Here is a 24,671-nt window from a genome sequence, read left to right as displayed (position 1 = left end):
GCAGTTAAGCTTTAATTTAGCAGTTTAGATAGATATTTAACTCACATGTCTTGTATGATTGCTCCTGAGGAGTGCACGTAGACTCAGGAGTTAGCTAGAAGTTCACCTGTAAGAGGCAGGCAATTGTAGGTGAACAAGGGTTACTAGGGACAGCTGGGCATGGATAAGCTGAGAGGGCTCAGAGGCGTAGGATCTGAGACGGGGCTGGATTCGGGAGAGATCAGAGAGGAGGAAATGAATGTGAATGTGCATCATGTGTTCTGCCTCCGCCACTCCCTGGAGAGGGAGGACTGGAGCCTGGGGAGGAGGCTGGAGTGGGCGCTGAGCTGCAGAGCTGGTAGGGGTTGGGGAGAAGGGCGTGGGCTCAAGGGTAGATGTGGGGGGGCAGCAGGAGGATGGAGGAAGTCAGGGTGCGCTGATGGGCACACAGCAGTGGAGGAGGGGCACAATCAGGGATCTGAGTGGGAAGAAGGGATTTCTGTGTACAGAGGCAAGGGGGGGCAAGGAGGGAGGGGAGCTCCAGCTCCAGCCCCTGTATGAGGAGGGGAGAGGGTTGGGGCGGCAGGCGGTGAGGACCAGAGGGGGAAAGGGGAGTCAGGGGACGAGGAGGGTGGGGTGGAGGTGATGTCCGAGGTATGTACGGAAGAGGAGCAGGGGGTCCCAATCAGCTGGATCAAATTCCAGGTTATGGGGGTTTGGGGGCCAGAAAGGAGGAAGAAGAAAGCTTTGAGGAGGTTGTTGGTATAAAAGGACAGGATTGGCAGAGGGAGGGGCGGATACAAAGATGGGAGGAGGCCTGAGTGTAAGGAACCCTGCATGCCTGCACTGGATGCAGTTCTTTAACTCTCAGGGAACTTGGGAATTAAAAGTGCGTTTTCTCGCCATTGGCCTTCATTGCCCAGTTGGTACTGCAGCCACACAACAGAGAACGAGTGTTTTGGGTCTGGGGTCTCCTTTTGGGCACAGTGTTGTAAGGTTGTGAAGGAGACAGCCCACAGGTGTGGTTTTGAGGTGTGGACACTGAGCTCCCCACTTTAGGAGGTGTGGGTTAGACTAGGGTCTCTAGGACGGGGGATTCTGGGGGAGACGGGCATCCCCGAATCAGTCAGATCCCCAAGGAAACGGGAGACCGCGCTTGGGACCAGAGTCCCCGGGCCAAGGGGTCTCTGCCCACAGGGACGCAGGCGTCCTGCCCACGTCGCCCCTGGACAGTGAGGATCCTGGGAGGTGCTGGGTTTACCCAGTGGGGTGTCCTGGACAACAGGAAAAGGAGAGAGAGTCTCCAGTGGAGAAATCCTTAGCTCAGCCAGCCGAGGTTCCGTGTCCGGCCTGGACGGGCTCCCTCAGCAGTGGCGGGTGGAGACTCCTCACCAATCCATCATCTCAGCGTAGTCCCAGACCCAGGTTTATTGCACCAAATGTTAGAGGAAAAATAGCGCTCACGGGACACGGAGCCTGAGGATTGCAGGCAGGCAGGAGTGCATGGGAAGCTCTCCCGGTGAAGGGGGCTCTGAAGATCAGGCTTCAGCCCAGGTCATTGTTGACAAAGGTGCAAAGCAGTTCAGTGGAGGAGGAGAGACTTTATAAACAATGGTGCTGGAGTAAGTGGTTATCCTAAGGCAAAGAGAGAGACAGAGGGACAGACAGAAGGAAACTCGACCTACTCTCTCGCATTCTGTTCAAATTCACTCAAAATATATAAAAAAGTGAAATGTAAATTATGAAAGTATAAACATTTAAAAAGAAAACAGGAGAAAATATTTGTGACATAGGATTTGGTGAAGAATGCTTAGACATAACAGTAAAAACATGGTGCATTTTAAAAAAGTCAATAAATGGGGCTTTATCAACATTTAAACTCTTATTCTGCAAGATAGCTGATGAAGGGATGGAAAGATGAGCTAGACACAGGTAGGAAATGTTTGTACACCACACATTTCTCAAAGCCCATGTAGCTGGTTTATATAGAGAAATCTCAAAAACTCCACAGTAAAAATGGAACAATAAATGACAATTACAAAATAGCCAAAAGACATGGAGGCATTTTATCAGAGGATACACAGATGGCAGATAAGAACAAAACATGTTCAGCATCACTCACAATTAGAACAAGGCAAATTAAGAACTGGATGAGATATCACTACACACTTAGGAGAACTGCTGAAACATCAAAAATACTGACAGTGCCAAAAGCGGGTGAGAAGGTGGTAAAACTGGATCACTCATACATAGATGGTGGGAATGTAAAACTGTACAGTTCCTCTGGAAAATTCTTTAAAAACGAAACAAGATAGATTAAAAATATTCTTCTATAGGTGAACAGTTCAAAGAACTGGGGTCCATCCTCACCACCCTCATCAAGGATATTATGGCAAGTGAAAGAGCCAATCTCAAAAGCTAATTTACTGTGTGATTTCATTCATATATCATTTTTGAAATGTCAAAATTATACAGATGGAGAACAGTTTAGGAGCTGACAGGTTTAAAGACATGGGAGGTGGGGATCGGACTGTAAAGGGACAAACAAGGGAGACCTCTGAGGCAGGGGAAGAGTGCTGGACGTCAGTGTGCTGGTGGCCACACAGATCTACACACATGACAAGGTGACCTCTAACTAGGCACACAGATTACAACCATCTCTATTCCCTGGTGTCAACATTGCACTAAAATTACTTAAGACACAACCATTTTATGAAAATGGGTGAAAGGCACACAAGACCTCTCTGTACTGTCTTTGCAATATCCTGATAATCTGTAATTTTCACAAAATGAGTTTTTTTAAAGAATGGCTTTCTGATTTGAAACAAAATCACTGACAACACCAAATGCTGGCGAGGATCTGGAGCGATAGGGATTCTCATTCATTGTCGGTGGGAAGGCAAAAAGGTACTTCCATTTTGGAAGACAGTCTGGTCATTTCTTAGAAAGCTAAACATGGGCTTATTACATGATCCAGCTGTCACTTCATGTAGTTACCCAAATGAATTGAAAAAGTATATCCATGATAATTCTACACACAAATGTTTAGAGTAGCTTTATTTACACTTGCCAGAAAATGGAAGCAACCAATGTGTCCTTCAAGAAGTGAAAGAAAAATAAACGGTGGAACATCCACATAGTGGAATATTATTCAGCAGTGAAAAGAAAAGAGTTATCAAGAAATGGAAAGATATGGATGAATCTTACAAGCACTTTGCTAAGTTTTAAGAAGCCAGTCTGAAAAAGTTATATATTGTGTGATTCCAAGTTCATGACATTCTGAAAAAGGCACAGCTTTAGAGGCAATAAAAAGATCAAAAGTTGTCAGAGGTACAGAAGATGGAAAGGAGGGATGAACAGGTGGAGCACAGACAGGTTTAGGGCAGGAAAACCATCATGTTGGATACATGACTTTAAGCATTTGTGAAAACCCCAGAAATGTGTAACACAAGCATTCAGTCCTAATTTACACCATAGACATCAGTAAAGAATAATGGTTCATTACTGTAACAAATGTACCAAGCTGTTAAAAATAGGAAAAACTAGACATGAGCAGGGGAGGGGAAGGCATTTGAAAGTCTGTGATTTCTTTAAAATTTTTCTGTGGATCTACAATGGCGCTAAGAAAAATGGTCCATAAAAAAAGTATCTTACATGGTAAGGTAAGAATTTAACTTTTGATTTTTTATTCCATACTTGTCTACATTTTACTCTATTGTCTACTTTATAAACAGAACAATTGGTGCCATCTAAAAGAAACACTATGCTGATTCTACCTTAAATTCTCTCACAATTCTGCTCTGATTCTGAACCCACAGGTACAGAAATTTGCTATTTTTAGTAAGTCTCATATGATCTTGCTGTCTTTTTGCTGGTTTTGCTTGCTTATTTTAGCTTTTATATAATCATCAGGTTGTAGCAATTCTGAGGAAAATAATGAAATGTAAAATATAGCTATATTATTATTGCTGTGTTTATTTCTATGAACTCTGCTGGCATTTTTGCATTTAATTCTCAATATAATTCAATGAAGTAAATATGTTTTTTAATTTTTTTATTCCTCAATTTATCTTCAAAGAAGCTTTAGGCTGCGGGAAAGTCATACAGAAAATATAGGAGATTCTCGTATACCGAAGGCCATCCCCTTTCCCACTCTCCCCTATTAATAACATTTTACACATGGATGGTACATTTGTTACAATTGTACAAATAGTGAAGCATTGCTACTAACCACAGTAAATGGTTTACATTATGGTTTACATTTTACACTGTACACTTTTATAGATTTTTTCCCCATTCTAAACCATATTTTATTCTTCTATCCTGAGGACTCTAGGATGATTCATTAGTCAGGGTTCTCTAGGGAAACTGAATCAACAAGAGATATGTCAATTGTATGAGATTATATAAGAGTTTCTCACACAGCCGTGGGGATGCACAAGTCCAGACTCCACAAGCAGGCAATGAAAGTCCAGTGAAGGTTCTTGACCAGTTCTGGGAAATGTTGGCTGTCCAAAGACTAGCTGGGAAATTCTCTCTCAATGCTGGGATCACTTCCCCTTTTAAAGCATTCAACTAATTGAGTTCAGCATCACTCTTGCTGATCTCAGTCTCCCTGATTGATGTAATTATAACCAGCTATCTATGATATACTATTGCAGCAAAGCCAGGAGTTCTGGAACCACAGAAGAAATCCGAGACAGCACTTGGAGAAGTGGAGGGACAATTTATTAGACATGGGCCCAGAGGAGAGTAAATATCCAAATTCTGAGCCCCATTTTTCAGTTTTCATAGGTTTATCTAGGATTTCATGTGGCATCAGCATGATTTTTGCCTATTGGCTAATGTGTTGCTAGGAAAAGTTTTGCAAGTGGGGTTACAGAAGCAGAACGCAGGTGCAAAGTCATGGGCTGACTTACAGAAGCAGGGAGCCAGAGAGATTAGTTAGATTACAGAAGTAGGGAGCAGGAGTCATTTAGAGTTTGATAGTCTCTTGCGAGGTCATGTTTTCATAGGCTAATGACAGAAGCAGGGGCAGGAGTGGCTCGTTAGATATTTTTTCTGCAAGGTTATGCTTTTTATTTCTCAACAATACCACTGCACTAAAGTCAATGGTGACTAAAGTCCATGAATGCCCTTGTATTACAGTTAGCTCAGTGTTTGCTTGACCAAACAACTGGGCACAATTACCTGGCTGAGTTGACACAATAGTCTAACCATCACAGATGGCAATGCCCGCTCCACCTTGAACATGAGAGGGGGCTAAGTTCCCACAAGGACGATGGATGGGATTCTCCTGGTTGCAGGTTTAGACTTTCTTGGTTTCTTGGTATGGTGGTTGACCAACCTCACTTCCCTGTTAGCTGACCTGGGTAAGTCCAATGAACTGGAGAGTAGGTGTTGCAACTCTGCTGAGGCTCAGCACACAGCTGGCACATGGACAGTCCAGAGATTCAACTCTCCTGGGCATACACCAACCACAGCACCAAGCACAGGTTCACTAAAAGAGACAGAGGAAGCATGTGTAGAGAAGTCACATCTGAGTCCAACTCCATAACACTCAGGAGCACAAATTCCAAAGTAGGGCCTACTGAAAAGGCACTGAACTCCAGAGCCATCTGCCATGGCCATAGGACCTGGGTGTCTCCATAGCCCTCAGGAGCACCACTATCTGGGGTTTCATCTAATTAGGCTGTCTCTAAGACCCTGCTGAGACGTCTATAAGCGCAACCCCTCTGATGACCTCCCAACTCATTTTGAAGTCTCTTAGCCATACTAACATCAATATTTTCATAGAAGAGATCTTTGGAGTTAAGTAATATTCCAGTGAATGCATGGCCACAAAATAATAGAGCCAAGATGAAGCCTAAGTCTCACTTCTTGAAACAGCATGCATTTGCCAGTCTACCACACTGTCAGGGATGATTTACTTTTATGCTTTGGGTTAGATTCTGGTAGCCATTCTAGAAAGAAATAGCCTGTCATAGTTTCCCTAATGTTGTGGGACATGCCTCCCTGGCATGAGCCTCCCTGGCACCAATGGATTATTACCAAGAGCCAACTAGCCATGTGTCTGAAAAAGGCCCTGACCAAAAGGAGGAAGTACTACTAAATACAAATTAGTTTTTATGGCTAAGAGAGATCGAAGTGAGGCAGGAAGTCATTCCAGAGGTAGGCTTTTGCATGTCTGAACAGGATCTCAGGATCGACTGCCACAGTAAACAATGCCTCAAACAATGGGGTTCCTGAGGGCTCAAGCCACCTCTAGACAATATAAGCAGGGCAGACATGTTCAAGAATTTGGCACACTGATGGTTGTTCTTACTTCAGAATTTATGGTTCCCACTGTAACTGAGTTAGACATTTATTGTTTCCCTACACATCGCTCTTTTACCCCTTTTATCTGAACTTAAAATTAGTACTATACTTGTTAAATATATGTCCCAGAGACTTAAATCTTCCAGGGTTCATGTGCCAGTTTAGCCCTGATTCTCAGCAGAGTCACAACACTTCTCTCCAGTTAACTAGACTCCCCCAGGAAACCTAACAGGGAGATGATGATGGACAACACCCATTCCAAGGAATAGAGAGAGTCTGCAACTGCAAGCAAGCTAGTTCCATCCATCTGACCTATGAGATCTAAGACCCCTCTCAATTAGCAATAGAATGGGCATCATCATTCCCAAATACTGAAGATTCAGGAATGAACAATGGACAAATGCAGACTTATTATTATGCTAGTATAGACATTATTATTCTAGCAATGGAAGAAATTTTATTATTGATATAAAGACATGGCCAACAGAGGTACTGAGGGGAGGGAAAGGGAAGAATTGGTATAATGTGGGGGCATGTCTGGGACATTAGAATTTCCTTCATGACATTGTAATGGTGAATAAAGGTCATTATACTTTTTGTCATAACCGATAAATTTGTGCAGGCTATAAATTATAATGGAAACTATTATCCATTGTTAGTAAAAATGCTTCAATATGTGTTAATCAATTGTAACAAATGTACCACACTAATGAAAGATGTTCTGAATGTGGGAAAGTGTGGGAGGGAAAGGGCTGGGCGTAAGGTAATCCCCTATATTTTTATGTAACATTTATGTAATCAAAAATTCTTCTAAAATAAAAAAAATTCTTTAATTTAACAAATATGTCCGGTTATAGTTTCACAAACATATGAGCAATAGCTCCCTGTGTCTCAACTATTCTTTCCCCCAATTTTCTGCCACACCTCCCCCTCTTTACTGCATTTCTTCACTTAGGGCACATCTCCAAATATAATGATTACTAAATCAAATCTGAATTTTCTGATAATGGCACTGTGTTATAGGACAATGGCTAATAAAAACTGGTAGTGCCAATCCTCAGTGTCCAGACTCATTCCTCTTTCAGTCTGAAATCGGTTAATATGTAAACCCTGTAACGTATATGGACACCCTTTATTCTGTTACCAACAAACCCTCTCCCATATACTCCACCATCTCTTACCCACTGCTGGGCTCTGTAATTCCCTCTACTGAAGATCAGAATATCTCAGTCAACTGAGGTACAAGAACCAAAAGCAGATTCTAAAACAACTCATCAGTAGAGCATTCTCAACATACAAACTGTGCTCTAGGATTTCCCAGATGAGGACTGGACTACAGTAGCTGGATGGCCTGAAGGTTTCTGAATGAGTTCAGTCTTCATGAACCTGGGTTTTTTTTTATTGAACACAGATCTTACAAGAGACAGTCCACATTGAGACCCTGTAGGATAGAGAGATCATACGTATTTCCAGATCCCTAAAGATCTGTGTCAGACACACTGAAAATTCTAACCCACTTATTGTACACAGAAAAATCATGGCTCAGAGAAATTCCAAGCAATAAGTACACAAAAGATGCCCCCATGGAGTGTTCACAATGCTCTGGAGCAGAAAAGGAACCAACAGGTCATTCCAGAGGCATGCTAAGGAGATAATGAAACAAAGGTGGAATATAGAGGGAAACAGTTACAGACAGGGGTGACAGATAGGGAAATTAAAGTAGATATTAGAGTATGGATTGATCAGGTGAGGCATCACCTCTTTAAAGGTGGCTAAAGTGCTGCAGAGTGCTCAAGAATGGCTGTCTTCATTTAGGTAATCTTCGGTGTATTGCTGGCTTTGGAAAACTATTAAATAGGAAATTTCTTCATCAGTTTTCTCTCTAAGAAAGACCATTACCTATAGCATGGCACACATAGTAAAGAGTGGAAGATGACTATTTAAAGCTCTTTTCCTTCAGATTCTCACCTCTTCTCCCTTAATCCTTTTTACTTTGGAAGTCTCGCTATTCATCTGACCTCTAGTAAATACAGCTTTTCCAATATGAACCCTATTCTCCAAGTGAACTTCAAGGAGCAGGCCATGGTTTACCTTCTCTTAGAGCTCCTGACACTACTTGTCAGACTTGGGGAGTAAAAACAGACTTTAGTCTCAAGAAGATTTCTATTTAAATGAAAACAAGGGAGTAAGAGTATGAAAATGTTACACAACTGATAGCTTGTCTGAGAAAATTTTATTTCTGAGGCACTCAAATCTGAAGGCAGACTTTTCTCGATCATAGGACATGGTATTTGAATGTGAAACAATATCTTATGTAGGAGATATAACTTTCAAGATTGGAGGTGTGGTGTCGTGCACATCTATGCAGTGAAATAGGAACCCTGAAGTTTTGGGATGCCAAATGAGGCCAATATCTGGTACTAACCTAGGAAAGAGAAATCAAGTGGCAACTTGCCCCATACTTTTCACTTAAAAGAACCACGTCAATTCCTCCACCATGTTTCTACCTTGGTTAGTCCACACATACCTTCCTATGACCATGGAAACCCATCCCCAGGCATCTCACAGAGGTCCCCGGCGCTCAGCAGCATTGCCTTTGCGCATCTCCTGATGATGAAGGTAGTACCCTCCACAATGCCCACCAGAACCACAATCAGTGCAGGGCAGACACCAGATTCTCCATTGTCTCTAGGATGGGGGTTAGTCTTTCAAACTCTGAGAAGAAATAAAAACAAAAGACAGTAACGAACATGTTATAGAGCTGCCTTTCAATAAAATGTATTATACTTAGGGAGGAGAATTGTAATTAATAAATTAAAGAGGAGGAAGGCTGAATGATCTATTGAGGGAATCTCAGATTAAAAAGTGTGAGAAGCTGAGTACTGAGAAAAGACAAGGTTTAGGACTGGAGCAGATGTCATGAAACTGTGAGTCCTAAGCATCATGGGAGGACACCATGAAATAAAGGGCATTGAAGGATAGTCCATATCCCAGTGTCTGAGGAGAGACTTATCCTGACTGCAGTGCTCCACTGTGCAGTCATAAGCATCCTCAGCTGAGGGCAGGAAAAAGAGATAATAAAACTTGTGGAAAAGGTGATCTTCCCTGGGAAGGAAGACTCTTTCCAACACCCCTGTGGTGCAGGTTTTCCATTTTGAAGACATGTGACATTCATCACCAGTGGCAAATAGTTGTTGATGACACAGATGAGAACGCTGGGTTGTCTAGTTCCACAGGTCTGTTCAAGAGCACTATAACCTCCAGGGGAGAACATGAAGAAAAAGGACCTTCCCAGTTCAGCTGGTCCCTTCTCCTCCCACATTGAATCATGGTCCAAACCTTATCAAAGGACCCTGAAATTGGAAAAGCAGTGGAAATGGTGGTCTGCAGACTCTATATGATAGTAGCACCCTGGGATTGCAATCAAGATTGAGATACAAGATATCCAAGGATCTCATTCTTTGGTCTCCCAGCATGGATACAGGGCAAGGATTTCTTTGAGTAAATGGGGATGGCAGAGGTGAGACAAGAGCACATCAATAAAGGAACAAAATGAGGAGGTCTTTGGCCTGCGACAGGGCTTGCTGATGACAAGGTTAGGCCTGTGGAAGAGAATCCAGGAGCTATAATATAAGCAAGATGCCCCCGCCCAGCAGGAGAGTTTCCACTTTTGACAGGAGTATAGTTGGAGCACTTTTTCATCGTGTCCTGGTTGACTTTGTCCATGGCAATGTTGGCCAATGTGCCCTGAGCCTCAAAGATGGCAAAAGTCCAAATTCTTCAAGTCATCAGACTATCCCCTTCTTTGCCAAATTCACATGAAAAATCTCAAAAACATGAAAGGCAAATATAAACTCGCCTGATGGGTTAGGGGAATGATAGAATTCAGCCTGGATGAACACAAACTCCTCTGAAAAGGTAGGAAAAGGAGTTAGGGTGGAAAGCAGGAGATGGAGTGTTGAAGAACCCAGGGTGTGAGACACACACCTGTGGGTAAGGGTGGGGGAAGGGGTCGGCCAAAAGTGGAATCGAGGAGCCAGTGAGGGCAGGAACAGGTGGAAGGTCAGGTCTGGATGGAGAGCATGCATGCTGAACAGTGCACGGAGGGCAGGATTATGAGGACAGAGCTAGAGAGGGTGGATTGAGAGAAATGAGGAATACAAGTTCCTAGAGGAAGATAAAACAATATTCGCCTCCATGCTGCTAATTGCGCCATGATTCTGTTTTCAGAAATCAAGCAGAAGTTCTAAAAGTAAAAATGCTCTTTCTCTTTCACACAGGCTTTAACACCCAGAGTTCCAGGAAACCTTTCTCAGGAACTTTCAGTAAAAAGAGAGAAGGTTAAAGGGTTGGCTTCTGAGTTGTGAAATCAAATCCCCCTCTCTAGTCCTAAACTCACACATACACTTCTCCAAACAGTTCTGTCTTCAACCATGAGATAGATGAGGGTCCTGAAGGGCTCAAACTTGAGTTCACAGTGTGTCCACATCACTGAGCAGCACAATACAGGCCCAATTAAATGTTTCGGTGCAATTGGATCAAAGTTTTTAAGTACTAAATGAAAATAATCCTTTTAATGGAAAGGAAATTCTAACTTTCATAGGAGAAGCTTCTTCCTGAATGATTGACCATTAACTGATGATGCTCTTCCTCTCTTGTGCTCTTTGGTTCTCCAAAACTGAGTTTGCCCAATCCAGAGTCAAAGAAAGGAGTTCCTTGTTTCCTATATTTTGGGATGTGGAGGGTGAAGGGTCAGTGTCCTCACTGAGTGAGGCTTGCCTGGTTATCTCACAGCGTGTGGGCTCCTGGTTTCCACGGTGTGTTTTTTGTTCCCCAGGGCTCCTGGATGGTAGCTCTGACCATGACACTGATGGTGCTGAGCCCGCCCCTGGCTTTGGCCAAGGAGACCCAACAATAGTGCATACCCTGGGTGAGGAGCTCTTACGGGGTAGGAAAAGGAAAGGAAGAATTGACTTTGTCACTGTGCCCAGGCCATGAGAAGTCATGTCCTTCACAAAATGGTCACATTTTCTTTAGTGACAATTCTTCATTCTATGGCTCCCAAATTCTTTCTATAACCATAAGAGCTTGGATTCTTGTCCTCCCACCATGGCTGCTTAAGACGTTTCCTTAAAGGCCCTTTCTTCTCAACCTTCCTCCACAAAAAGCTCTCTAGCTATGCATCCTATTCCCTCAGGATCTTGAGAGGATTTAGGAATGATAGTTGTAAGATAATTTGTCATCCAGCTGCTCCCATTATTAAGTTGATCAGTGCTAGAGAGTGCCCTGTAAGGAGGGCCGCCCAGCGCAAAAGAAAATGCAGCCTGCCCAGGAATGGCACCGCACACATGGAGAGCTGATGTAACAAGATGATGCAACAAAAAGAGACACAGATTCCCCGTGCTGCTGATAAGGATAGAAGCAGTCACAGAAGAACACACAGCGAATGGACACAGAGAGCAGACAACTGGGGGTTGCAGGGAAAGGGAGAAAAATAAATAAAAAATAAATAAATCTTTAAGAAAAAGTAATTAGGAGATTGTAACAAATTTTTTGCCAATAGATTTATTTGATACCGTAGATGAAATTACTGGGATAATCCACTCTTCAACTAATGGTTTCTGTAGGACAAATCATCCCAATACTTAGTAGCATAAAACCACAGTCATTAGTGATTTCTAATACTGGAGGTTGAGCTCATCTGGGTGGTTCTCCCTGGAGCTTCCTTGGTGCCCTCAGGGGCTGCTGGGCTGAGGTCCTCTGGGCTCACTCTCTCCCCCTGCCTGCAGTTCAGTGTCTCTAACACATTCTCTATGTAGCCTCAACTGCAAAGAAGAGAATTCTTACCTGAAGTCCAGGGCTGCCAAAGGCATGTTTTCCAAGAAGAAAGCAAGACTTCTTTAAACCTAGCCTTGGAAGTTGGGTAGCATCATTTCCACATATTTTATTGGTCAAAGCAAGTACAGGGCTATAGCAGTTTGATATTACTGATGAATTCCAAAAAGAAATTTTGGATAATGTTTGTAAACTGGTCTTTTCCTTTGGCATATGAGATTATGTTGGATTAAGAGATTTTCCTGATTAATCAGTAGGGCATTTGAGTAACCGCCACTTGGTTGTTGGGGACTCACAGATAAAAACATGGCAAAGGACAGATTTGAGGTTTTTTGATGTTGGAGTTTTGATGTTGAAGTTTGATACTGAAGCCTTACACTGAAGTCACATGAAGTAAACTCACAGAGGAAAGAGAAGCAAGCCCTGGGGAGAGAGGAACCCAGGAAGCCTGAACCTCACAGCCGTAGGCAGCCATCTTGCTCCAACACGTGAAAACAGACTTTGGTGAGGGAAGTAACTTGTGCGTTGTGGCCTGGTATCTGTAAGCTCCCACCCCAAATGAATACCCTTTATAAAACTAACCAGTTTCTGATATTTTGCATCAGAAAATCTTTGGCTGTCTAAACAAGGGCCAACCCAGATTTAGGAGCAGGAAAAGTAAAATCCACCTATCCATGAGATGAATGACAAATTATTTGCATCTTTCTTTAATCTGCCCCACATAATTTATCAAAGCTGATGCAAAATTAGACACACTATACATGATACAGTATATTTAACTCACATTTGATAAAGTATATGTAAGTGTTAATAGAACCATCCCTCAAAGAAAATTCAAGGCCCAGTTTGCTTCAATGTTGAATTCTACCAAAGATTTTCAATCCATCCAGAATGGACTTTTACGATGTTTTGTGTAGTGGTCATTTTTCAGATGACTTTCTAAATGACCTAGCAGCATTTATTTAAAAGACTGTCTTTCTCACATTGGTCTAGAGTGCCACTAGAAGCCAGGCATTATATTTGGAAGGGGGTGTAGTCTCTGGAATTTTTACACTATTCCCTTGTCCATCTTATCTACTTTTAAGCCAATATCATGCTTTATGAACAAACAGGGCTTTATAGAATGTTTTGTTATCATGTACAAATTTTCTCCACTTTTGTCTCCTAAAATTTCCTTGGTTAATCTAAGACCTTATTATTTATAAATGAATTTAAAATTCAGCCACACAATTCCCCTTTACCATCCCCCAAAGAGAAAAAAAGAAATATAAAGAAACAATACAAAAGAAGAAGCAGATAAACAAAAAATCTTGAAGGATTTCAATGTGATTTTAGTGGATATAATTTAGTTGGAAGAAAGTTGTCACCATTAAAATATTTCATCTTACATTCTCCAAATTGGACATTGTCTCCATTTACTTAGGTTCATTAACTTCTACAAATGATATGCAGCTGTTTTCAGTATAAATGTATTTACTTATATTTTGTTGGATTTCTTACTATGTATGTGATATTTTTAGATGCTCTTGTGAATGGTATTTTCCTGATTTTGTTTTCTCCTTCTTTCTGGTAGAGCAGAATGTAATTGGTATAAGTATGGACATTGTACCCCATCAACATGACCAAACTTACTTATTAATTCTATTAGTTTGTTCATAATTCTTTTTTTAAAATACATTACCATGTCAAGAATAAATAAAGTCAATTTTCCCTTTTTGAAAACCATATGCATTTTCTTTACTTTTCATGCCATTTTCATTGCCTAACTCCTACGTGCCCCAGATATGGAGGGGAAATTTAAAAATATTTCATAATTGAATCCTATTTGGTGGTAAGGTAGGAATCCTTCATTTGATTGAGGTAATTCCTAATTAATACTAGTTTGCTAACACATTTAAAAAAAAATCAGAACAGGCAGTGAATTCTGTCCAATAAGTAAGATGCTTCTGTCAAAGTAGCCTTTGAGTGGAGGTTGCTCAGGCAAAGTGCCTTATGCTTTGTGTCCTTTTTTCAGTGAATATAGGGAATTGCACTAATTGATTGTCAAATATTTAAACAGTCTTGTATAATATATGTCTTTTGCCAGCTTTGGTGAGCTGTACATTTAGAGTAATTTACTATACATGTAAATTTTTATGTAAAGTTGATTATAATACTTATTATTATTTCATGCTACAGAATTTGTGGGACTATAATATAGATATAAAATTTGTACCATGGAGACCCAGAATTCCATGAGAAAAAGAGTGATGTTGAAAAAGTTTTTGAAGAAAATTAGGTATTTCCCAAATTTGTAAATTTGAGATGCTGAGCCAACCGCTTATTGGATAAACCCAAAGAGATCTGAGATCTATGTCAAGTTACATCATAGTCAACTAGTGAATTCTACACTCAGTAGATGCGCTCCCTACCCAGCTAGTTCTGATATCAGCTGGACACCTACACTCCACAGGGTCTTCACCTAAAGGTCTTCAGAATTATTCAAACAGACCAATCATGATCCCACAGTAATCAGAGGGACCTCACACTTTCGTTACTACAAATCTCCCCCCCCCCCCCAACAGCTCAATTTATTAGCAAGTTCAACCCCTGTGGGTCTCTGCATGGTGTGCAGTGCCTTCCTCTCCTAGGATATGGGCATATGTGACCAGTAAATTGCTGTCAACTCATCTGTCTAGCTTCAGTGTTGTGTTTGACCATTTCAGATTATTTTGGATGGGGAATTTTCCTTCAGCAGCAGGGTGAAGAGGAGTCGACAGAACACATGTAGATCAGAGTGAAGAAGTAAAAGTTTCCCTATTCTCAGCTGACATGACGGTTTACTTAAAAAATCCCAAGTAAGGAAGTGAGTTTGGCCCAATGGATAAGGTGTCCGCCTACCACATGGGAGGTCCAAGGTTCAAAACCAGGGCCTCCTGACCCATGTGCTAAGCTGGCCCACGTGCAGTGCACACAAGGAGTGCCGTGCCACACGGGGGGATCCCCGTGTACGGGAGCCCCACATGCAAGGAGTGTGCCCTGCAAGTAGAGCTGCCCAGGGCAAAAGAAGTGCAGCCTGCCCAGGAATGGTGCCACACACGTGGAGAGCTGACATAACAAGATGATGCAACTAAACACAACACAGATTTCAGGTGTCGCTGCAAGAATACAAGCAGACATAGAAGAACACACAGCGAATGGACACAGACAGCAGACAACTGGGGAGGGGCGGTGCAGGGAAGGGGAGAGAAATAAATAAAAAATAAATCTTAAAAAAAAAAACTCCAAGTAGTAAGCAGAAGTGGCTTAAGGGATTTAGCAACTGCTTCCCAAACAGGAGGTCCAGGTTCAATCCCTGGTGCCACTTCAAAACAAAAATACACAACAAGCAAATCAAACAAAGAAACCAATTCAGGGGAACTGATGTAGCTTAGTGGTTGACCACTGGCTTTCCACATACAAGATCCCAGGTTCAGTCCCTCGCCCAGACACAAAAACAAACAAACAAAAAGAACAAAACAACAACAAAATACCAAGTAATCAACAAAACAAATAAACAAAAACCTCCTAGCACTAATAGGGGAGTACAGCAAGGTTGCATACTTGGAGAACAAGAGAAAAAAGGTAGTTCCATATACAGCAAGGAAGCCATTGAAACAAGAATTAAAACACAGTAACATTTACAATCACTCAAACAAAGGAAACACTTAGTCATAACTCTAAAAATACATATATACAATATGGATTCTGCAATGCTGATGAAAGAAGATCTGAATGTGGAGAGAAAAACAGTGTGTATCAACTGGAAAATTGATATCCAGCCTTATCTTCCCACATTGATATCCAGGTTTAACACCATATCTATCTAAATACAATTTTACTAGATATACAGAAGGATAGTCTAAAATTTATATAGAAATTAAAGGGATCTGGAATAGCTGAAACAAATTAGAAGAAAAATAAAGTTGGAGAAAATAGCAGTAATAAAGATTGATTGATATTTCCAGAGAGATAGATGCATAGATCCATGAAACAGTACAAAGGAACTGGGAATATACACACAGGAGTAGAACTAGTTCAATTTTGATGAAGTGCAAAGTAATACAATGGACAAGGAGAGTCCTTTTAAACAATGGTGCTGGAGTAAGTGGTTATCCAAAGTCAAAGAGAGAGACAGAGAGACACACAGAGAAAGAAACCCGACCTCATCCTCACCCTTCTGCCCAAATTCACTATAAATATACGACAAAGTTAAATGCAAAATATGAAACTATAAACATTTTTAAAGAAAATATAGGAGAAAATCTTTGGGACATAGGCCTTGGTGAAGAATTCTTCTAAGTGACACAAAAAACATATTCTACAAAAGAAAACCTCAATAAATGGGGCTTACCAAAATTTAAATAATTATTCTGGAAAACCCTGTGAAGAGGATGAAAAGATGAGCTAGAGACCGGGAGAAAAATGTTTGTAAACCACACATTTCACAAAGTGCATGTATCCACACTATATAAGGAAAGCTCAAAACTCCATAGTAAAAATACAAAAATACAAAACTCCCAAGTATAAACAACAATTACAAAATAGGCCAAAGGCATGGAAACGTTTTATCTAAGAGAATATGCAGATGGCAGATGAGAAGAAAAGACGTTCAGCATCACTAACAATTAGAACATAATGAGATATCAAGACACATTTAGTAGAACTGCTAAAACATAAATCATACTGACAATTCCAAATGCTGGTTAAGGGGTGGAAAAACTGAATCACTCATACATAGATGACGGGAATGTAAAATTGTATGGTTCCTCTGGGAAATTCCCTAAATACTAAAGACAATTTTACCACATGACCTAGGAATCAGTGAGAAATGAAAACTTACGATTATACATAAATCAGACACAAATCTTCCAAATGTTCCTATCAGCTTTATTTGTAATAACCCAATATTTGACACATTAAAAATATTCTTCTGTAATGGAACAGTTCAATGAACTCGGTGCATCAGAAGTGTCAACTACTCCTCACCACCCTCATCAAGGATATTATGAGGAGCAAAAGAGTCACTCTCAGAAGCTCATGCAATGTTTGATTTCATGTATCAATCACTCTTGAAATGGAAAAATTATAGAGTTGGAGAACAGTTTAGGGGTTGACAGGTTTAGAGATGTGGGGAGGCAGGGATCCTGACTGTAAAGAGGTACCTTGAGGGAGACCTCTGAGGCAATGGAAGAGTTCTGGAAATGATTGTAGTGGTGGTCACAAAAATCTATAAATACGACAAGATGTCATGGGACTGTACACATACATTGTAGCCATGTTGGTTCCCTGGTTTCCATATTGTTAATATTATTTAAGATATCCTCATTTTGAGAAAATGGGTGAAAGGTATGCAGGATGTCTCTATAGTATCTTTGCAATATCCTGAGAATCTGTGATTTTTACAAAATGAATTTTTTTGCAGAGGGCCATTCTGGCTAGAATTGAAATCATTGACAACATCAAATGCTGGTGAGGATCTGGAGCAAGAGGGACTCTCATTCATTGTTGATGGGAAGGCAAAATGGTGCTAACATTTTGGAAGACATTCTGATCATTTCTTAAAATCTAAACATAGGCTTATTACATGATCCAGCAGTCACTCTCAGGTAGTTACCCAAATGAATTGAACACGTTTTCCATGAAAGAGCCTTCACAAAAGGGGAGGAACACTGTTGGAGGGTGTAATTAAATGGGGGTGCATAGGTGGGAGGGAGTTCTCCAGGGCATGCATATAGGGTATATAGATATGTTCATATGTAGAGCAGGTATTGTCATAGTGGGTAGAGTTACACATGACAACTGAGGGAGTGCTGAGTTCCCATCTGGGAGCTCTGTCACACTCCCAAATGGAACAGTAGCCATCCCCCAAGCACAAAGGCAAAGACCAGTGAAGAAGGATGGTCCAGTGATGGGCCCTTGGTACTGATGACTATGCTTATGAGCCTGTGTGCCTGAAATTTCAACTAGATCTAGAGCTGCAGGGTGTCTAAGATTGAACTCCGGAGAGCCTCTCTGTTGCTCAAATGTGGCCACTCTCTAACCCCAACTCAGCATGTAAATGCATTACCTTCCCCCCAGTGTGGGACATGACTCCCAGGGATGAGCCTCCCTGGCAAGGAGGGATTACTACCAATCACTAGCTGGTGACACAACTAGAAAAATACCTTGAATAAAAGCAGTAAATGGTAAAGACAAATGAGTTTATATGGCTAAAAGTCTTCAAAATGAGTTGGGAGGACATCAGAGGGATTGTGCTTATGCACATCTCAGCAGGATCTCGGAGACAGCCAAAGTAGATATAACCCCAGATAGTGGTGTTCCTGACTGTTATGGAGACACACAGGTCCTATGGTCATGGCAGATGGCTCTGAAGTTCAGTGCCTTGCCAGTGGGTCTTACTTTGGAATTTGTGCTACTGAGTGTGAAGGAGTTGGACTCAGGTGTGACCTCTCTACAGAGACCTCTTTTGTCACTTTTATGGAAACTGTGGTTGGCACTGCATTTGGTGCATTCTCAGGAGACTTGAATCTCCAGACTGTCCATGTCCAGCTGGACCCTGAGCCTCAGCAGAGTTGCAACACCTACTCTCCAGTTCGTTGCAGTTTCTAGGATCAGCTAACAAGGAAGTGAGGATGATCAACCACCACACCAAGAACCCAAGAGATTCTACAACTACAAGCAGGAGAATTCCACCCACCAGCCATGTGGGATCTTAGCCCCCTGTTAGAGGTTGTGTGGACATCACCATCCCAGGGTTCTCATGATGGAGGAATAAAATATGGACTAGAGTGGAGTTACTGGTGTTATACTATAGACTTATTGTGACTCTAGCATTGGAAAAACTGTTTCCTTGTTATGGAGACAGTGACCATGGGAGTTGCTGAAGGCAGGGAGAGGGAAGAAGAGGTGTGATATGGGGGCATTTTCAGGACTTTGAATTGTTCTGAATGATATTGCAGGGACAGATGCAGGGCATTATATATCCTGCCATAACCCACTCAATGGACTGGGAGAGAGTGTAAACTAGAATGTAAACTATAATCCACACAGTATAGCAGTGCTCCAAAAAGTATTCCTCAAATGCACTGAATGTGTCACACACACACACACCAAAAAAGTAGCACAGAAATGTTTAGAGTAACCTTATTTACTGGAAATTGGAAGCTACCAAGATCTCCTTCAATAGGTGAATAAAAAACAAAGGGTGGTACATCCCTATGATGGAATATTATTCAGCAATGAAAAGAAATGAGTTATCAAGACATGAAAAGATGTGGATGAATCTTCATGCACTTTGCTAAGTGTTAAGAACCCAGTCTGAAATAGTTATATACTGTGTGATTCCAAGCTTAGGACATTCTGAAAAAGGCACAATTTTAGAGACATTAAAAAGATCAAAGGTTGCCAGAGGTTCAGAAGATGGAGAGGAGGGATGAAATGGTGGAGCACAGAACAGTTTTAGGACAGAAAATCCATAGTGTTGAATACATAACATTATGCATTTGTCAAAACCCCAGAAATGTGCAACACAAACATTGAATCCTAAAGTTCACTATAGACTTCAGTTAAGAATAATGATTCATAATTTTAACAAATGTACAAGGTGTTAACAATAGGAAAAACTAGACATGAGTAGGGGAGAAGAAGGCATATGGGAAGTCTGTACTTTCTGTACAATTTTTCTGTAGACCTAAAATTGCATGAAGAAAAATAGCCCATTAGAAAAAAAAGCTTTCTTTCATGATTATGAATTTAGCTTTTGCTTTTTTATTCCATACTTGTCTGCACTTTACTATATTATCTACTATAAATCTATTTATTTTATAAACAGAACAATTAAAGCCATCTAAAAGAAACACTGTGCTGATTCTATCTTAAATTTTTTCACAACTCTGCTCTGATTCTTAAACCACAGGTACAGAAACTTACTATTTTTGATCAACCTCATGATCTTGCTGCCTTTGTGCTGGTTTTATTGACTTTCTTCCAATTTATTTAATCATCAATCTGTAGAAATTCTGGGGAAAAATAATGGAATGCAAAATTCTGCTATATTATTATTGCTAAGCTTAGTTTCTATGAACTCTGCTTGTGTATTTTCATTTAATTCTTAATATAACTCAATGAAGTCAATATTAACATCACTATTTTCATAGGAGAATCTTTGAAGCTAAATAATATTCCAATGAATGCATAGCCAAGAAGTAGTAGAGACAATATGAATACCAAGTCTCACTTCTTTTTTTTATTTTTTAAAGATTTATTAATTAATTTCTCTCCCTGCCCCCCCCAGTTGTCTGTTCTCTGTGTCCATTTGCTGTGTGTTCTTCTGTGACCGCTTCTATCCTTATCAAGGTCACCAGGAATCTGTGCTTCTTTTTGTTGTGTCATCTTGTTGTGTCAGCTCTCCATGTGTGCGGCACCATTCTTGGGCAGGCTATGCTTCCTTTTGCGCTGGTCGGCTCTTCTTACGGAGTGCACTCTTTGGGCTTTGGGCTCCTCTATGCGGGGGACGCCCCTGCGTGGTAGGGCACTCCTTGTGCACATCAGCACTGTGCATGGGCCAGCTCCACACGGGTCAAGGAGGCCCGGGGTTTGAACCGCGGACCTCCCATGTGGTAGGCAGATGCCCTATCCATTGGGCCAAGTCCGCTTCCCTCAACTCTCACTTCTTTCAACAGCATGTATATGCCAATCTACCACACTGATATGGATGATTAACTTCTATGCTTTAGGGTAGATTCTGGTAGCCATTCTAGACACAGATATCCAGTCATAGCCTCCCTACCCTTGTGTGACATGATTTCTGCAGATGACCCTTCCTGGCACCAAGGGATTAGTACCAAGAGCCAACTGGTAATGCATCTAGAAAAAGGCCCTGATCAAAAGGGGGAAACACTAAAGACAAATGAGTTTTTATGGCTAAGAGATTTCAAAGTGAGTCAGAGGGTCATTCCAGAGGTAAGGCTTATGAACACCTCAGCAGGATCTCATTGACTGCCACAGTAAGCAATGCCTCAAACAGTGGGGCTCCTGAGGGCTCTAGCTGCCTCTAGACACTATAAGCAGGGCAGAGAAGCTCAGGAATTTGGCACACTGTCAGTGTCAGAATATATGCTAAGCAGTGTAACAGGGTTGGACATTTATTGTTTCCCTACACATGGCTCTTCTGCCCCTTTTACCTGAACTTGTAATTACTATGATACCTCTTAAATATATCTCCCAGAGACTTAAATCCTCCAAGTGTTCTTGTCCTGGTGTAGACCTGATTCTCAGCAGTGTTGCAAAACCAACTCTCCAGTTCAGTGGACGCCCCCAAGAAAACTAACAAGGACATGATGGTGCGCAATGACCAACCCAAGGAACAGACAGTGCACTTGGAAGCAAGATAGTTCCTTCCTTCTGCCCCATGGGATCCAAGGCCCCGACCCAAAATCAATAGAATGGGAATCATCATCCCCAAATCCTGAAGATTCAGGAATAAACAATGGACAAAACCAACGATATTATTATTCTAGTATAGACATTATTATTCTAGCAATGGAAGAAATCTTATCCGTGATATAAAGGCATGGCCACCAGAGGTTCTGAGGGGAGGGAGAGGGAAGAATCTGTATAACATGGGGGCGTATTTGGGACATTGGATATGTCCTGCATGATATTGCAATGATGATTACTGGCCATTATGCATTTTGTCATAACCTTTAAATTTGTGCAGGGCAGAGTGTAAATTATAATGTAAACTATATTCCATGGTTAGTAGTAATGCTTCACTATGTGTTCATCAACTGGACCACACCAGTGAAAGATGTTATTAATGTGGGAAAGTATGGGAGGGGAACAGATTGGGCATATTGCAATCCCCTATATTGTTATGTAACATTTATGTAACCTAATACTTATTTTATAATAAAAATGTTTACTTAATTTGAAAAATATGTTCAGTCATAGTTTCACAAACATATAAGCAATAGTTCCCAGTGTCTCAACCATTCTTTCCTCCCATTTTTCTGCTATACCTCCCACACTTTACTGCATTTTTCCACTTAGGGAACATCTCCAAATATAATATGGTTCCAAAACAAGTCAGAGTCTTCTGGTAATGGCACTGCCATCTAGGACTATGGTTAATGAAACTGGTAATGCCATGCCTCAGGATCGAATCTCATTCACACAAAACGGGTAGATATGTAAAACCTGTAATGTGTGCAGATCCCCCTCTTCCTTCTATTTGCAATATAACCTCTCCCGTACAACCTCCGTCTCACCCATTGTCAGAGGTGAAATCCTGGTCTCTGTAATTCCCTCTCCTGAAGATCAGAATATCTCACTGAACTGAGGTACAACAACCAAAACAGATTCTGAGCCCACTCATCAGTAGAGCACGCCAAACAAACATGCTGTGCTCTAGGGTTTTCCAGATGAGGACTAGACCACAGCAGAGGGAATGCCTGAAGGTTTGTGAATGAGATCAGTCTTTATGAACCTGGGTATTTTTTATTTAACCCAGATCTTACAAGACACACTCCACATTCAGACCCTGGAGGATAGAGAGATCACATGTATTCCCAGATTCCTGAAGATCTGTATCAGACACAGACACTGAAAACTCTACCTCGTTTATTGTACACAGAAAATCATGGTTCAGAGAAATTCCAAGAAATAAGTACACAAAAGCTGCCCCCATGGAAAGTTCACAAGTTTCTGCAGTAGAAAAGTATCCAAGGTAAGAAAGACCATCTTCTCAGCACAGCACACATAGTAAAGAGTTTAAAATAACTATTTTAAGCTCTTTTCCCTCAGATTCCCACTCTCCTCCCTTAATCCTTTCACTTTGGAGGTCTCACTGTTCATCTGATGTCTAGTAAACACAGCTTTACAACATGAACCCTATGCTCCAAGTGAATATGAGTGAGCAGGCCATGGTTTACCCTCTCTTAGAGCTCCTGACACCACTTTTCAGACCTGTGGAGTAAAAACAGACATTAGCCTCATGAGGATTTCTATTTAAATGAAAACAAGGGGGTCAGACTATAGAAAGGCTACTCAACTTATGACTTACCTGAGCAAATTTTATTCCTGAGACATTCAAATCCAAAAGCTGACTTTTCTAGATCACAGGACTTGGCAATTGAATGCGAATTAACATTTTAGGTGTGAGATATAATTTTCAAGATTGAAGGTAAGGCCTGGTGCTCATCTATGGAATAGAATAGGGGCCCTAAAGCTTTGGTCAGCCAGATGAGGCCATTGCCTGGTACTCACCTAGGGAAGAGAGATCGAGTCACAACTTTCCCCAACCTTTTCCCCTAAAAGACCCACATGTCATTTCCTCCACCTGTTTCCTACCTTGGATAACCCACACATGCCTTCCTATGACTATGAAAATCTACCTTCAGGCATCTCACAGATGTCCCAGATGCTCAGCAGCACTGTCTTTGTGCATCCCCTTGATGATGAAGGTGGTTCTGATAAAGATGCCCATCAGGGAAGCGGACTTGGCCCAGTAGTTAGGGCATCTGCCTGCCACATGGGAGGTCTGCGCTTCAAACCCCGGGCCTCCTTGACCCATGTGGTGAGCTGACCCATGCGTAATGCTGATGTATGCAAGGAATGCTGTGACACGCAGGGGTGACCCCATGTAGGGGAGCCCCACATGCAAGGAATGGGCCCTGTAAGGAGACCTGACCAGCGAGAAAGAAAGTGCAGTCTGCCCTGGAATGGCACCACACATATGGAGAGCTGATGCAGCAAGATGATGCAACAAAAGTGACAGATTCCCGGTGCATCTGATAAGGATAGAAGTGGACACGGAAGAAAACACAGTGAATGGACACAGAGAGCAGACAACTGGGGCAGGGCGGGGTGGTGGGGAAGGAGAGAGAAATAAATAAAAAATAAATCTTAAAAAAAACAAAGGATGCCCATCAGAATCACAACCAGCCCAGGACACACACCCGAGTCTCTGTTGTCTTGGGAGGGGGGTTGGTCTTTCAAACTCTGAGAAGAAATAAAAGAAGAAGACAGAAATGAATGATGGTGGAGAGCTGCCTTTACATAAAATGTATTGTACTTAGGAAAGAGAATTGTCATTCATAATTGAAGAGAAGGAAGGCAGGATAATCTATTGATGGTACAGCAGATTAAAAATGTGAGAAGCTGAGTATTGAGAAAAGACAAGGCTTGGGACTGGAGTAGATGTCATGAAACTGTGAGTTCTAAGCCTCATGGAGGGTCACCATGAAATAAAGGGCATTGAAAGACAGCCCGCACCCCAGTAAAGAGGCTCATCCTGACCCCATGCTCCAACCTACAGTCACAGACGTGCTCAGCTGAGGGCAGGAAGCGCAGGCAGTGAAAACTGTAGGAGTGGTTCAGATGGAGAGTCCTGAGACGTGGGCACCTCAGAATACCCTATCGTCCTCACGCTCCCTGCTGCTGCTGGTAGGGGCAGTTCTGCAGACCTGCAGGTAGATGGTCGATGGACCCAGGGCGAGAGCATCTGCCTCACAGTCCAT

At 41.7% G+C, this 24,671-nt stretch overlaps 1 pseudogene; it reads right to left on the bottom strand.

Moving 5' to 3' along the window:
- Positions 1 to 8,859: 8,859 nt before the first annotated feature.
- Positions 8,860 to 24,671, bottom strand: LOC101442080 (HLA class II histocompatibility antigen, DR alpha chain-like; annotated as a pseudogene).

The sequence above is a fragment of the Dasypus novemcinctus genome, chromosome 11, assembly GCF_030445035.2.
Source record: "Dasypus novemcinctus isolate mDasNov1 chromosome 11, mDasNov1.1.hap2, whole genome shotgun sequence".
In the NCBI taxonomy this organism is placed as follows: domain Eukaryota; kingdom Metazoa; phylum Chordata; class Mammalia; order Cingulata; family Dasypodidae; genus Dasypus; species Dasypus novemcinctus.
Note: the sequence above shows the minus strand (reverse complement) of the source record. Positions and strands in the feature narration are given on the sequence as shown.